General features: G+C 30.1%; 2 protein-coding genes across 6 annotated transcripts in view; one reads left to right on the top strand and one right to left on the bottom strand.

The window, feature by feature from the left end:
- The window catches only part of LOC126849935 (leucine-rich repeat-containing protein 24-like), a 186,075-nt gene extending 179,361 nt beyond the window's left edge, over positions 1-6,714 (bottom strand). For all 5 annotated transcript variants that reach the window (XM_050592366.1, XM_050592405.1, XM_050592386.1 and 2 more), the window contains exon 1: positions 6,069-6,714. The gene's annotated coding sequence lies outside the window, so the exon portion shown is untranslated. The remainder of the gene's footprint in view (positions 1-6,068) is intronic.
- LOC126850526 (synaptotagmin-10-like) overlaps positions 1-13,073 on the top strand; it is a 132,361-nt gene that overhangs the window by 11,859 nt on the left and 107,429 nt on the right. The gene's annotated exons all lie outside the window — the stretch shown is intronic.

Here is a 13,073-nt window from a genome sequence, read left to right as displayed (position 1 = left end):
ATTCTATTATTATAAGATTAAGTAATGAACAAATAATTTTTGAATAAATATTTATCCTCATAATATATTCGTTAATATTGTATGCAGTAGATAAAATAAAATTAATTCCTCTCTTTCTCTACGTATTATTTTTGCACAACTTATGAAAACAATTTATAAAGTATGCTGATCTTAAACTCATGCCAGTTTCTGTCCTGGACATTACGTGCCTAACTGACGCTATTCTTTAAAAGATAAAATGTTCCCACGGTCAACGCAGCACTTTTATAAACGCTGCTTTTTAAATTGCGCTGAATTGTACAAAACTTGCTGACTCATATCGTAAATAATCTCAGTGAACATTATGAAGAAACAATACAAAGAAATAAAATTACTCGTTACAAATATTTCTTTTTAGTTTTGTAGATTGTGACAGCGCACACTATATCATATTAATGCGTACATCATATAAAATAAAAAAAAAAAACACATTCATATCAATTAATTAACTATACAGACATATCTTGCAAACAAATATATAAAATCCATTTAAAATTTTTATGATATCTTGTATGTTTGTATCTATCTTTTTTATTTTTATGATTTCTAATATATGTGTGTGTGTGTGTGTGTGTGTGTGTGTGCGTGTGTGTGTGTATGTGCGTGCTGCTTTATTAATTTATTATCCTATCTTAATAACTATACAGAACATTATTGAATCAATATCAAATTGTGTGATGTCAACAATTTACTACTTTACATCTTCAATGAGAAGTCTTTTAACTTACATAAATCTTAGTGCGTTCAAACTCCGTTAAAAAAAGAATCACAACGCACGTCGACTTAGCGCGCTCGATATTCGAAGAAAAAGCAACCATTTACTGTTGAGTTTCTGTGAAAATGTTATGTCTGCCCGACGTTTCTATTTCAGCAATTGCCAACAAAGACTGCCGACTGTGAGGTAACGACGGTCACCGGCGCCGCAACCGGCAGGCGTAAACTATCGTCTCCGATCTCGTCACGAGATAACGTCACGGCGGGCGACAAGAACCGGGGCTCATTCCGTCGTCGCGCGATGCGTACCGATACGTACAACCACAAATCATTAAAATCATGTAAGTAGCATTCAATCATGTAACTGGCATTCGGTCCAACGAATAGCTTTCAAAAGCATGAATCAGTGTTTCTTGGAAGGTTGATACTATTTTAGCACGAATGATGCGAAATAAAGCGTGACTAATGATTGCAGATTAGCGCGCGCGGAATATCGAAAGATAAGCAACGTCGAACATTGAAGACAGACACGTACCAAGAGCAGAGTTCTGCTTGTGCAATAATATATAATGCGATTATGCGAAAATGAAGAATATTAAAGCGATTAATTTCACAAAAAATTATCCTTCCTTCATAATTTCGTCGATTTTAACGTGCTCTTTTTATTATAAATTTATTATAATTTATTATAAAAGCAATGCATCTCTTGAAAGTTATAACCATTCTAAAATTTGAATCTTAATAATAATATGGAAATAAGCGAAAATAATATTGCCATTTATAACATGTATCAAGATAACGTATTATCAAACAATATCCTCAAACTATATATAAGCGGAATAATTAACTTACTATCTATAAAAGAAGGATTAAGTCTTGCGAAACATGTATCTATGTTACACAAATTTGAATTTTAAAGTTTATAGAATATATAAAGTTGGAAATAATATCTGCTCGTACATAATACAGTGCTGTCGTTTCTAATCTCGTATCTAAAGTATAAAACCAAACTGTATTATGAATCTTCCATAATATATGCGCACATATCAGGCTTTATAATAATCTCCCAAAAGAACTTTATAAAGCTTTCATATACGAGAAAAAAATATTACTAAATATTATCATTTTTTAAATTACTTTTTTATCGCATATCGTCCTTTTATCTCTTTTTTCCTTCGCACATTACAAATGTAAAATTTATCTAATTTTTCTTATCTCTCAAAAAAAAAAGAAAAGAAGAAAAAAGATACTAACTATGAACACAATTTTTTATTCTATTTTGTACTCTTTCTCTATTACTGTCACTTACTGCTTTTTCATTTTCTTTTATAGATATCTGTTTTTTAGATATACAGTTTTTCCTTTATATTTTTTCCAAAATCTTAAGAACCTTCAGTTTTAACGAAAGTTTTTCCGAGAATGACATAATTAATGCTTGTCATGTTGTGATATTTAAACTGACCCTCGCTTCTTTTCTACCTAACACATTTTTTTGAATGACAACGTAGGTGCGGTATCATTGAGAGGCCTACTACGAAGATATGATCAGCGACACGCATGACATTCAAGGCAGGGCAGCGTGAACTCGATGTTTCGTATGATTCATACGCGACGTGAGTAACTTTTATCGTAAGACTGGTGACGCGTCATGATGGCTAAGAGCGGAGGAATAGAGACGGCTTAAGAGTTCAATGACGTAGCCGATTTATGGTCAAAACGCACTGTCGCCTGCCAATGCATCTATATATGTAACTCGGATATATAACTCGATATTTTATTAGTATATTTCAAATAAAATAATACAAATATTATATTAGAATAAATAGATAAGTGGAAATATTATTTATAGATGATACAGCAGATAGATAGTTTCATATAAACACTTGTATTTTATAATAAATATATATGTAACACACTAAATATTAGTATTACAATAAAAAACGCGAAAAAAATTTATACAAAATATTATGCGTCCATTCATATTTTATTTTAAAAAAACTCGGCAAATTAATTACGCCAAAATTTAATAAACCTAATACAATTTGAATTTCACGAATTTGACATTGTGCATACATACAGTACTTTTAGCCCATTTAAAAATATAAAGTTATATAATAATATATAAATAATTAATTTATGAGATAAATAAATATTCGCATTATAATATAATTTAACCTCAAAATTATAAATGTTATTTTATATTAAATTAACTTTTTTTTATAGTAATTGTACTACAAAAATTTTATAGCGATACATACAAAAGTTCATAAAATAAAAATAAAAATTTTAATTATGCACGGTAAATCTTTACATTAATAAATTATTAATTTCATAAATTAATTACTAATTTTTATTTTAAAAAACTGAAAATGCTTTTGTGCGTAATGTCAAATTCATGAATCTCGAAATATATTAGATTGAATAACTTTTGACATAGCTGATCCGTCCAGTTCCTTGTTAAACATAAACAGCGTCTTCGATTATATCGTAAAAGCACGAAAACAATCTCGCAAAGTATATTTATTTAACTAACAACATTCAAACTTGAAAAAATATAGTGTGAATATTGAACGAAAAATGAACCACTCTCGATAATATAGCGCAGCTTTACATTTCCATATTAATGCGAAATCGATAAACAAAAAAAAACCGCATATATATTTCCACTCAAAATACGACCAGAATGCATATAAAAACATCAAACTGCGATTTCAAATTTTCAGATACTGAAATGGTATACATCCGTCGGAATGTTATTGAAACGGAAATGAACATTTCGCTCATAGGTCGATGAATAAATCATATTATGTTAGCGTATAAGATTTGCTAGAAAATAATAGTAGACACATTTTATTTAATGAACCATAACTTTTATCGAAACAATGTGCGCACTTTTTTGTAAAAAATTTTAACCTAATCTTATATCTTAAAACTTCCAACTCTCTAAAATAAAAAGGAATTATTTTATTATTATTACTATTATTGATAGAATCTTTCATCAGCCACGTATAAATATTTCAAAACTAGTGTATACATTCGTTGTCAGTGCCTTTCAGATGTTATTTTTGATAGACGAAAGCACTTTGTTGAGGAAATGGACTTTTCTCTTTGCATTTGAAACTCTTCTAAATTGCGAGATGAAACCTTATAATTAAATACTCTACGAAATTGTCGACCCTTGCTCGCTATCTAGCGACTCGATTGTCGTTTTAATAGAACGGTTCGGTTGTCTCGACTTTCAATGAAGGGAAGGAAGAGAGCTTGTACAAATAACTGCGTTTATAATATTGCAAAGCGGATCTCGTCCTAGAGAGAAAGTTCCTCGAACTTGATAATAACGTATATTCGGAATTGACAACGCGCACCAATTATGTTGGCAAACTGACTCGCAGTTCTTGTCATCTCGGAAAGCGGCAGTATAACGACGTTTATTTACACAAAATGCGCGGTAAACTTCTCGTCAATTATTTGCATTTCATCATCGAAATAATTTACGATATTTGATAGTTAAAAAACTGTAAATACGAGACATATAATAATTTAAAAATCTACTATTATATCTCAAATAAAATTAAAATGTATCTGTATTTGAAAAGAAACACCAAGATGAAGAAAGTACTAAGGCAACAAAAATCAAAGACGAATTTTTACCCCGTCTCGGACTTTCCAAAGTTTGATATCTTATTTCATGCCAACTGCGATAGATTGATCGCTTCTGCGAAAGAATTGATATCCCGCATCGCAAAACTGTTGCTCCGAACAACAATGACTTATGGAAGATTGATATGGATACGCAAATATTAGAAAAGTATGTTTTGCCACACTTTTCACACAAGGGATATTTATTTTATTGATTCTATCATCTTATTATGCACATCGCGAGAATTCTTCAATAGCTTTTGAAACATTCTAATTTTTTTTTTTTTGCAATTGCGTTTTAAAGAAAATAAAAATTTAAAAAATAATTACTTAACTCTCAATTTTATTTGTATCTTGAGAAAAATGTGTTTTCTGTAATTTAAAAATTTTTACGCATTTTTTTTGTGCCCACGCAATAATTGGACATAATATTTTTAACACGTTAATAAAATAGAAAAAGTGTATAACTTATTAAAAATTACGTAGTGAAATAGATTTCCGATACAATATATGATTCTATGTAATAAAATGTGCGAAAATATCAATTAAAAGTACACATAAAAGGAAAGGAATTTCATGGTTGCGCGAGTATATAAACATAAACATTCGAAAAAAATTCGACGTTTGATAACACAAAGTGCCAAGGCCTCGTAAAATTAAATACATGTATCAAAATCAAGTGTTTACGTATGTCTGAATCAATGCTTCTTTCATTCACATAATTTATCTCGTATATTATTGATTTTTATAAAATAGCTTATGAAAATACATGAATATTGATGCCATTATTATCCATTGAACATTATGTCAAATGCACTGTACATGATACTCGGCAATATAATCGTAATTCCCAACTGAGATCAAAAGTAGTCGAGAGATTTACACTACATAATTTAAATATTCCGACTCTGTTATTATTCACGCGCAGATGACCAATATATATCGACGTACTCGCAAATCGACAAACAATTGTGTTCGCTACATATTTGGTACCCTATTTTAAAATATTTATTGTCATTACATTCGCGTATGTCGAAATATTCTCGATGCATATTTATCATTAAATTGTAAAAATTTTGTATTACAGTGAAAATGATCAAAATCGTCCTGTTTTTGATGTTCTAAAACTAAATACACAATTCCATGTATATATAATTTTATATTCTCTACTCTCTCTATTTTTTATAATAAAACACCTCACATGAGAAAAATAAATTAAAAATTACATCGGACAATCGCATTCAATATTAAATGCGCGGTTAGAATTTTATTTAAAGGCGAAAGCAGGATTGTGGTCTTGCGACGAGATGGTATCGTCGTCGTGCGCGGTCGTGCAAGGAGCCCGGCTACGCTGGAAGAGTCGAAGCAAAAAGATTCCGAGAAGATCACGCACGAGGTTTGCCGCTCCGGACGAGATTCCATTCCGGGCGAGACCGCGTTACACGAACAAAATGAACAACGAGCGGTGTGCGCCGCCTCGTGTGCCACGGACCGTAACGTAAGATAAGCTCGATCGGCACTCTCGTAATATCCGAGGAAGAGACAACGTATATTCGCACACGTGCATACACACATACGCACACATGTATGTACATATTCGTTTCAACGCATGCACCCGTAGCGAAGTTTCGAGAGAAACGAGCAGACTAAGCGAGATGAAAAAGATTGGTACTTACCGTCAATGTTCGTCCGGCTCGTATCCGTCAATCAACAGCGACAATGTCCTTCACGTCCTTCTCTCCCAGCACGTCTGCCACTTTTGCTCTTTTGTCTCTTTTTCCTGTTTCACAGCTCTTGTTGCTCCAATCTTTTCACCAAGGACGCCGCACGCACAATCCGAGACACATCGCGCGGTACTATGAACTTTGCTTCGAGACCGGCACTCCCGAATCCGAACGCGTAACGGCCGTTCAAACGTGGCGCACGGCGTCACGCTATTCCGCGCAACTCACACATATATATATATATATATATACACACACACACACGGGCGCGCGCGAACGTAGGGTCACCGAAGATATAACGTATACCGATCCCGCGATGACGATACAAATGCGCGCAAAACAAATACAGTCGCGCAAATATAACGTGTACGTGAATGTACTGTGATCGCGCGAAGATCACGCGAAATCAAGTATCGGCATGACGCACGTAAATGTAACGCACGTACGCGAAAAGTGATGATCCTGCACGGGCAATCCTTTCTCACGCGACGCACCGCATCGTATTTCGTACGCAGCTCGTGCGAAAAAGAGAGATCTCTCGTCGAAGAAGAGAGATCGGCGTCGACGCGACACGAGATGTCACGATACGACCTACACGCGCGACTGACTGCGGTGAACTAAGCCTCGAGACGCGGTGAGGCGCGCGCTCCCGATCGGTGCGCTTCTAGCGGCCGATACTGAAAACAAACATGGCGTCTTTAATCGTTCTCCGATTTATATCTTTGTCTCTCCGGCATAGTACAGAAGAAAGAAAACGCATAATACACACACGTCACAAATATAGCTATATAAAAAACGACGATTAACAGCGGGTGGCGAGGATCATAAAAAATTGAACATCGTTTATTGTTTACGATGGAAATTACGAGCGCTAAATGATAAAATACAAATTTTATATTAAATATTGTATTAAATAATATATGTATTAAATAAACAATTAATAAATTATATTGATTAATTCTTGTAAAAGTAAGATTTACTTTGAACAGATTTTGTTTTAATATTTTGCGAATGTGAATTTATTTATTCATAATATTTGCACAAATAGACATTGTTAACGTATAGATAAATTAGACTGTTATTTACCTAAACACTTCTGATAAAACTAAACTGATCGATAGCGAACATATATTTTCATATGCATATGGAATATAATTATTAATTAGCGGATTTGAAACAATACCTAATTGCTGGTTATATTTTTATGTCGAGTGACGTTAAATGGTTATTGTCAGATTTTACGTACATATTACAATGCAATTAAGTTTGTGTGTAGGCATAATTTTATGTATTTACTGTAACGATTAATTAAACTTTGAGTTTTCTGCAAACGAATAATATGCACAACATGATTGTATTATTGTCAGAAAGCAGTTAAATATTTTATCGCAGATTAAAATTTATCCCATTAGAAAGCATAGTAAATCATATATTCGTTATTTTTCTATCGTACATAATTTAAGAGATGGAGGAGAGAGATATTACATTTTATCTATTTTCAAAATGTCTAGTTTTATTTTATATATATTTTTTTTTTATTGAGATAAATTTTAAATTAATGAGACTTTGCAGAACTCAATTTAATATAAAAGTAGTTTAATCAGAAAAGAATAAACATCGTACAAGAAAATTACATATTTTGTTTAACAAAATGTTTATCAATCTGAAAAAAATACAATGTATATAATCAATTTAACATAATATGAAAACTAAATAATGATGAAAAAGCGAATAATTACAAACAATAATTGCTATATAAAGTATCAAAATATTTCGCGTTTTTGCTTTTATTTTATTTTTTTAAACAAACTAAAAATTCTTTTTTTTAAATTAGCTTTTTATTTAAGCTAATTTGCGTTAGCGTTACATTATAACTATTTCTGAGTGTTTCACATCGCGCACTAATACTCCCATATAACGATACTTTGACAATGTATCAATTTTATTCTGATGTAATTACTGCGAGTAATGCGATAAATATCATTTATTAGTATCAGTTGAATAAATTATGTTTCATTCATCGCACTCTCTATTCGCTTGCATTTCTACCCATCATCCCCCTGCTTCTCTATCACCCTTTTTCAATCCTTTCCACCCATTTGCTTTCTCTCGGTTCTCTCTTTAAGGGCGCAGTAATTTGTAGCAACGGGTAATAAATTATTTAAGCGTGTTTTAATTTAAAGAAAAGATTAAATCATACGTTTTGTAATGGATTAAAGAATGCATCAATATATTTCGATGTAATCAATTGAATTTTATTTGTTCTTTTGTTGTTTCTCAATTATGCATAAATTCTTTAATATCAGAAAGTATTTAATTTTTTTATTGGATATGCCGTTTTGATTAAATTATTTTATTTTTATATTTTATTTATCTTTGAAGAATGATATGAAGGTAGACAATATTCTTACATATTTTTATTAGATATATATTCAGTTGCAAATGAGTCATTTATTTTACTAATATATCATTACTTATATACAATAATAATTAGACTAATATCAAAATAAAATAATATACAACGACAGATATAGAACGGAATTAATAAATGCATTGAATTTTTTATCACAGGATTTAATTATTAATTTAATTAATATAAATCACATTATATATAATTCAAATATATTGTAAATTAGGTTTCATTCCGTTTCATGACGATGTCATATGAATAGATAAACATTGAGATAATAAAATAAAATCTGCTCGTATATATATTTTTCGAATTACATAAAATGTTTTTACATAAAACATTTATTAATTGTGTATTCTATTGTATCAAGTTTTAAAAGTAATAAATGAACCTAGCGCGAATCTTTCAAATCAATATGGAAGAAAAGTTGCATTTTATATTTTGCTGAAAAGTTTTCTCATTTCATATTAATGTGTGATTGGCAGGATAATTACTTTAGAATACAGAAATTTAAATTATCAAAGTAAATACTATTTATCTTCTGTACAGATGACTTATAAGTTTTTTTTTTATCGAGATTGTTTTCTGCTATAATAATAAATTATATTTTTAAATCAAAAATACACATATGTTCTTCAGAGATATATGATAGCATACATCCTGATGCTTGCTGTATATAATCTATATTCTACTAGTAAACGGATGTTATACACCAAAATCGTATTTATTTTTTCTGCAAACTTTTTAAACAAAAGACACATGGTAGTCGATACGCATATGATTATATGACAGCGCACTAGTACTAACAATAAGTATTTAATATTTTTTTTTATTTCTAGTCAGGTAAACCGATATGCGTCATTACAGTTTAATCGGACCAGTGAGCCTGCTGCGCTCTATGGGAAAAAGAATATGCACATATATTCATATACTCGTATTCCATACGCGACAGAATTAGTAATATAAATATCATGACGTATCGCGTACATAATAAATTTATATCGATAGCAGAGAAGTATGATAGGAAGAGAGAGAGAGAAAAATAAATAGGGAAACTTATGTAATTCAAAAGTTTGTTGGACGTACATATCATATGGAATATGCAAAATCAGGTTTTGCTTAAATAAAGATTACACAAAGATTCTTTAAATGAGCATTTTTATTTTTAAATTGAAATTATATATTTACTGACAGACATGATATTAAATAAATTTAAAATTGCTATTCCGGAAAATGTTCCATTTGTTTTTCATTAATATTAATTAAACAATTACTTGATCTTCGTTAAGAATAATTCAATATAATAAGATAAAGGAGTGAGACAGATGGGAAAATAAATAGCGAAATGCTCCATAATGAAACCTTTGTAGCAGAAAGAGCTAAGGCAATTTTTCAGACTTGTCTCATAGTTGTCTTCCTGTGTGAAAAGTGGGTGACAACGCTCAAGATGAAAGCGTGCAAAGTTGGAGGCATTTTTATGATTTTTAGAGAATCATGCTGTACAAAAAATATCTGATATGAAACAAAGTAGATATACAAAAGAATGGTATAATCCAATATATGTGCGATAATGCTTTCTTTGTTAAAATATAAGAAAAATTAATTAAAGACAGAAAGATATAATATATCTATTAAATAATATTTATAATAGATAGTTATAAAACACTTTTAATTAGTTTGAGATTTTAGTTTTTTGCCAATTTTTGCAACGCTTTTTGCATAATAGTGTAAAATAACGTGAATCTCGATATCGCGGTTTCTTAAATTTATTGAGCTAATGTTCCAGTTACTTCATACCGTTCGGAACTATCAAGAGAATGTAATTAAGCGGAGAATGTAGATTATGTCACGCATATTAAACTTGAGGCTCTCGAAATACCTATGTGAGAATGCCTAGCAATGTGCATATCTTATTAAATATTTATCTAATTAAACCCAATTATATTTTCTTTATATTCGCGATATTTTAACGATTTATAATAAAGGATTTACAGTAATATATTATTTTATTATTTCTTTATAAAAATATCTAAGTATAATTCTAAATATAAGCAAATGTAGAAAACATTTTATAATAGGCGTATAGCTATTTACATTACGCGGATTATTACATAAAAATTGTATGTGTTAAATAGCTTAATTTGAGTTATATTTAAATTTTGTGCAAACATTCAATATTTTCCTGACATGGTTCGCCTTAAATGCGACGTAAACGTCGTATTTAATGAAATTTTGCAGTTTAATTAAGTTGCTTCAATAAACATCGTTCTCTTAACAAAGAAATATTTGCCGAACCAGTTTGGCTAAGCTTTCGGAACTCACGAGAGCCTTTGACTTAGTTTCTTCAGTACATTACGACAGACAGCATGCTTTTTGAAATCTATCTCAGATTAATGTCAGATATTGAATTCTTGTTACAGTGCAATTATTTTGATAACAAGCTAAAGTCTTAATAATATCATAACTGAATATAAGAAAAAGAAACTAAAGATAAATAAAAATTAGTAGATTTTATCTTATTTCAAACAATTTTTCTTATTAAATATATAATTATACAAAATATGTATATAAAATATATTTATTTAATTTAAAATATTATATAATATATATATATATATATATATATATATATATATATATATATATAGAATTTCTAATCTAACATATTATAATATGAAATAATTAAATGTTAAATGACAAAATATGGATTTTTACATTTTTCTTTATTTGTATAATTGTTTGTATTTGTATAATCGCGCGTGAGTTTATGCGATACAAATGAGTTTATCGCATTACAGTATTACAGCGTTAAGCATCTTAGAGACTGTGAATTTATGATGAGAAAGATAAAAGCCCCATTACATTTTAATGATATTATTCCTTTTCAATATAATTTAAGTGGATTTTTTTTTATAGCGCTTATGCTCGTCTATTCGTCTTTTCTATCCATATATTTCATCTTGATAAATTTCATCTTGACAAATGTTTTTCAATTTTTCTTATTTATATTTTTTGTCATTTTTTGTTATTACTTACTTATGTCAGTTTTCCTGTGATGACATAACTCTCTTTTCAATATCTTAATGGAAATCTATAATCTTATAATCTTATAAGCTTTGTTTCGCGTACAAGAATATTTTTCGTTAAAGTATGACTTTTTATATTGCTCACGCGTCATTATTCCGGCTGTTCTATATGATTTTCTTTTATCTTTCCACATATTTTAATATCCACATAGTACAGTCCCATCCTAGAATCCTTTGCGAATACTTTGTTCTATCTCGAACGTTTGATTACACGATATAGCCGGAAGGAAAGATGTTTAATTTCTCTCTTCAGCCTTGTATTAATGCCAGTATAAGAAACATTAAGAGTACAACTACACACACACACACACACACACACACACACACAGAGTCATGCACGCACGCTCAAACGCACGCCGCACGCACAGACACATACATACACAGTATAAGCACATGAATAAACAAAGAATGGGCTGTTAGTGTCAGTGGCTTTGTAAAATCGTCTTCTAGTTTTTAGTTTTACAATACGTGCCATCTCCCTTTTGTGTGTTCTTGGCAAAATGCGCGTACGGTAAAGCGGAAAGAAGCCGAGCTTTTCAATAAGTTGCTGCTTCTCGCCGCGAGAACGGCACAATTAGTTATTACCATGATCCGCAAACCGACGTTATTATCTTAAAAGCTGCTACTTCGTACAACGGCCGCAAGTTTTCTCAAGGGAAAATGCTTCCGCGTAAGTTGAAATATTAGTCGTTCCGTAAATCGCACCTCGTAAATTTTGACTGCTTTTTTATACGAAAAATTGCGCATCTGTCATTAATAAAGTAGCATAATACAATTCTATTGTACGAGAAACTTTGTATTATTTCAAAAGAACATGGGGTAATTCTTATTTCTCCTTTTCATTTATTATAGATTCTTATTTCTAATTTAAATGCGGACGGGCATCGTATTGATTTTATTTACTACCTGAAAAAGAAATGCAACTCGCGCATTTGACTCGCTTGATGCCGATATTTGGAAGCAAAAAATATTTTTTTTTTTTTTTTGTACAAAGATAATCCGCATTATAAAATTTCAATCTGATTAAGGTCTTATAGGAAAATAAATTACTTATCAAAAAAATAAAGAAGGTATATAATGCAACAGAGAAAAATAACAAATCTTATACAAAAAATAAGATTTTATATAAAAAATAAATCTGTATATCATTTTTTAATGAAATAGCTTGAAAAAATAGCATTTATACAGAAGCATTAAACTGAAAACGTTTTGTTATTACCTAGGTCAGATGCATATAAAATAAAATTATCTTATAAAAATTATATTATCAATTATCTTAGAATGAGGTACGTAAAGTGCGATAAGCGAATATTTTTAAAGAAATATTAATGATCAAATATATATATAATTATTTTTAAAAATAATGTTGCATTGTTGATTTCATAATCTTCTTGGCAGATTCGCATAAAAAAATTTAAAATATAACAGAAAAACATATATATTTTTTTCCGAAAATGCTTA

Source organism: Cataglyphis hispanica, chromosome 1 (genome assembly GCF_021464435.1).
Source record: "Cataglyphis hispanica isolate Lineage 1 chromosome 1, ULB_Chis1_1.0, whole genome shotgun sequence".
Lineage (NCBI taxonomy): Eukaryota > Metazoa > Arthropoda > Insecta > Hymenoptera > Formicidae > Cataglyphis > Cataglyphis hispanica.
Note: the sequence above shows the minus strand (reverse complement) of the source record. Positions and strands in the feature narration are given on the sequence as shown.